Source organism: Aplidium turbinatum, chromosome 1 (genome assembly GCF_918807975.1).
Source record: "Aplidium turbinatum chromosome 1, kaAplTurb1.1, whole genome shotgun sequence".
Taxonomy (NCBI): Eukaryota; Metazoa; Chordata; class Ascidiacea; order Aplousobranchia; family Polyclinidae; genus Aplidium; species Aplidium turbinatum.
Genome location: NC_137472.1, coordinates 4,797,094 through 4,801,590, shown reverse-complemented (window position 1 = coordinate 4,801,590; position 4,497 = coordinate 4,797,094). Strand labels below are relative to the sequence as shown.

At 36.7% G+C, this 4,497-nt stretch overlaps 1 non-coding gene across 1 annotated transcript; it reads left to right on the top strand.

Annotated features, from left to right (window-relative positions):
* The first annotated feature begins 3,549 nt into the window (after window positions 1-3,549).
* Window positions 3,550-3,656, top strand: LOC145785214 (U6 spliceosomal RNA). Its single transcript, XR_014291144.1, has one exon. It is a non-coding gene; the product is annotated as a U6 spliceosomal RNA (small nuclear RNA).
* The last annotated feature ends 841 nt before the right edge of the window (window positions 3,657-4,497 follow it).

Genomic DNA, 4,497 nt, shown 5'->3' with positions numbered 1-4,497 from the left:
TTAATTTTGGTTCTATTTCAACTCTAATTTTTGTACATAAATTGAAATTATAATTTTCAGAATGATTGAAATAAAGATTTTGGTTCGAACGCTACAAATAGAGCAAATTCCACAAGTTTAGAGAAGTTATTGATATTTCTTTGTGAGCAATTCAATGAAATCGCGATTAATTTGCGAAGAAACCTCAACTACGAAGTCATTCATGCATCACAATTACAAATTGTGACGTCACTTTTGTAACATTCAAGTTCAAATTCTCATATTTGCAGTTCAATGACGCATTTTGGATGTGGTGATTATTGTGAAAATTTTGAATTGAAACACTTTTAAAAAACTGTACGCAACAAAATATTCACAATGTTCATAAATCACACACTGTGATTAGAGGGGAGAAGTTAATTCTAATTTACATTTTCGCCCTGATTAGGGTACAACAAAATATCCTATGACCTTTTGTAGGCTATAATGTTTTTGAAATTTCCACCCAACTCCTATCACAACAGCAACATAGCTTATCTTCAATGATTAAATTTTTTTTTGTATGTTTTAAGGGGAGCAATTTCCCCAATCGCCCCCTGGATCCGCCACTGCCTAAAATCCATTTCGAAACCTCAACAGCCTTTTTGCTCGTTAGTGTAGTAAAATGCATGATCATTTTTGTATTTAGTTCAGGGCAAGTCCATGTACAAATCTACTCCACGACAAAATTCTTAACGGTAAACTTGTTTAAAATAGGTCTAGCCTTATTAGTCTTAATATTAGCCTACTAGCCTTTCTCCCCCGATACAAGGAGCCTACTTTCGGGCCTGTTGTATATTTAGACATGTAGGCTACATAAAAATGAAGTAAGAAAGGTCGCAGTGACAATTAGACTGTCGACATACAACGTAGTAGTAATAATAATAAATAGGGCAACCAATTTTTTGACCTAAAAACTTGAAATTTTGACTTTATAATTTACAAATTTTGACCTAATTTTGACCCATAACTTTTTGCGTTTGCAACCCACATGCGAAATACAAAGCATATTAGAAATCAAATCGTTAGGTAAGGATATCTTTATTTTCTAATGAAATAAAAGGAAAATGTGGAAGACTCAACCACACCACAGCTAACGAACATATAATGAAAGTCACTCGAAAAACTGCAAAAGATAAATATGGAGTGTCTTTAAATATCCCGAAATTACTGAGAGGGTTCTGCAGTATTATAGTTCAATGTTAAGTAATGTTTCACATTATCGCCTTTGAAGTTCCTGTCTCTCGCCAAAATTTTTCCTAGAATGGAGAAGCTCTCTCTACTAATACAGAAGTTGCTTGGGAGTTCCTCAGCAGGCTATATAAATGTGGTGAAATATCATCTCGTCCCATTTTCACAATGCACTTGATGTCATTCCTTCAGATTCTTGCTTGAATATATAGTTTAACCTTGAACGTAATTATAGGCTAGCTAAAGACAAATTTGAGAACATCAGGAAGCTAAAACTCAATACTATATGCATAATGGTCTGTGTAGCTTTAATAAAATATCAATAGAGAGAAGAAAAACTACGTTAAAAGAAAATTTTAACCTAACCATGAAATATGACTTTTTTACCTAATAACTTTGAAACGTCTCTTCGTGTCAGCCTAAAATTTAGTTTATGGACGTTTTATAAACTTTGGTCAAGGCAGAACAATTTTGACTTTATTGACTTTTGGTTGCCCTAATAATAATAGTAGCCAACCAAGTAAGTGAACGATTTACCTCTTTGTACTTACTGACTGAGTCAGGGCCGTTGAAAGAATTTCTCAGGCCCAGTACCAATTTATTTTCGGGCCCCCTTTATCGACAAAGTTATGAATATAAAGGTTGTGTACAAACTTTTATTGACGTCGTTTAAGCATGGTCATTTAACAAATCTTGCGCAATCTTAAAATTTCTTGAACCGCAAAATTAACTATCTCTATCTAGCGGTTGATTTTTTGAGTTTTTATTTGTCACATGGCGCTAGAGCAGTGGTTCCCAACCTTTTTTCTTTCGTGGCCCATTTTCGTTGGACAAAAATTATTATGGCCCAATAATTGTTCATGCAAGAAAAAAACTGCAAAATAGGTTTAAAAACAAAAAAACAGCAGAAAACATTTCAAAACAGGTTATTTATTGAACCGTGCATCAATGAGATGCGTGCTCCTGAACGTTATTGACCAACTTGTAGTTACAGTAGTTCTCAACATTAATGTCGTATTCTTCCTTTGAAAGGCACAAGTATCGTCAATTTCTTCCCCCAAGAATTCACAAAAAATAATAAAAACAGATCCGCAGATGTTTCAGTAGGCTACCACTTTCAGTTAGGCTATGACTTAATTGTAGCCTAATCACAAAGTGGTCTATTACATCCTAAAGTGCTGTAAAAGCTCAACTAAAACTATGTGTTCAGTCATAAATAAGTTGACCATTTCAATAGATTATTTAGATAAACTCACATTTGATTTAAGTTACGTTTCTTCCCAATTCCTTTCAACACGATTATTCCTCCCTTTAAGTTAAAAATTTCTCCTTACGGAGGCAAGTGACTCCCTATAACAGGGGTCACCAACCTTTTTTGCATGAGGGCCACTTTGGCACTAAGGAGAACTGTGGCGGGCCGCACTGATAAAATTTTAGGTAGGTTGACTCTTATGCTAGAAAAGAACGCAATTCGTACCCAGTATCCAGCGTTACATGTCTGTTTGTTTGTTTGTTCATCTTTATCCTGCATTGCGGGAAAGCGGACTTGAGCGCTATGCATCGGTGTACGCCTTCCGACATACACCTGACCCACGCTGCAGCCGACGCCAATGTCTGTTTCCGGTTGTCTACTCTACTTATGACCTAAATTTGGTACTACCCATTACTCGAAATCGATCACTGGGTAGAGGCAATTATCGTAAAGTTTCTTGCCCAGAGAAACAACAGCAAGTGCGGGTGGCTGGAGTCGAACATGCAGGCTCTCGACTGCGAGCCCAACGCGCTAACCACTCGGCGACATGTTGTTCATATTTATGTTAGAATACCGCAGCAACAAAATTATTCGAACAACGCTACAGCCAGGCCAAGCTCCTTTTACAACACTTTTGACTTTTTTAACAGTGCCTAATAAACGAGGCCACTTGTTGTGCGCACTTATAGCGAGGCGAGCGGTTTCATAAGAATATTCATCGCCAAGCAAGAGTGGTGTTGTCACTTCGCTTCGCAAAGGATATCTTGCAATTACTAGTTTCAATAAACAAGGAAATGTTTGACACATCGCAATACAGGCAACAATAGTGACCTGCAAACATATCAGCGAAAAATAGGCTCCAATAACAGGGAAAAAGAAACCAGGCAACATGAAACAAACGCTTGTGGAAATCAACGAAAAATCGTAATTCTATCGTAATTCATGAACAGTCTTCCCTCTAAAGCAATGAGTTGGTTTTTCATCCTTTTTGTGAGAGTCTATAAAACTGTCTTTCGTTTTTTATAGACAACTGTCACTTGCGGTGCTTATCAGCGTGGCAAGAATTTCTTGACTAACAACATTTTGCAGTACTTGCTTCGGCAGTACATATACTAAAATTGGAACGAGACAGGAAAGATTAGCATAGCCTCTGCGCAAGGATGACACGCAAAATCGTGAAGTGTTCCATATTTCTTTAAAAAAAAACATTTTGCAGCACTAAGCTAAATTTAAATTTATATATATTTTTTTGCCTATTATTATAAATTGAGTTGACACACCGACCTATTTTGCCAACTAGAACTAGCATAAAGAGAACACTGCTCGTGAAACACAATAACGGTGAAACGCACACTAGTGTTTACATGACATTTGCAAACTTAAAATAAGCAACCCTATGCTTACAGACAATTTCGAAGTTCGAAAACAAACGTTAGCAACCACTGTGACAGTGTGGCTGGACATCGCATTGGAATAACTTTAAGCAACCCCCACCTAGAACTATAATCTGATTGGTCGGTCGGTTACATTTGATTACATCACGCCACCCAAGTTATTATTTCAATAATTAGAATGGGAATTACAGTACCATTCTGCAGCAAATTACAGCAGCATCAATCACCATTCATTCATTGCAATCAAAACAACTAAACAAAACACACAAGTGTCAAATTAACTATAGTAACACAAATGAAACTAAATCTTTCACTAACGCTGACAAATTTTTAAATAGGTCTGTGGCCCACCTTAAAATTTTTCCATGGCCCACTAGTGAGCCATGGCCCAACGGTTGAGAACTGCTGCGCTAGAGTATTACTTCCCGATTCCATTGATGTTTCACTGGTCATTCTAGGCTCACCACAAGAATTTACAGCAGTGCAGAGAGTCATAAAGTTTTCAATTTCATATGTGAAAGGTGTTTGGGCCTAGGTCAAACATTTGCTGATTGCTGCAATCGGAATAGCGGTTTTAGTCTAATTTTTAGAGCAGAAACAGAGATAGTAATCTTCTTACCTGTGCCATTTCAGTTTTTGAGT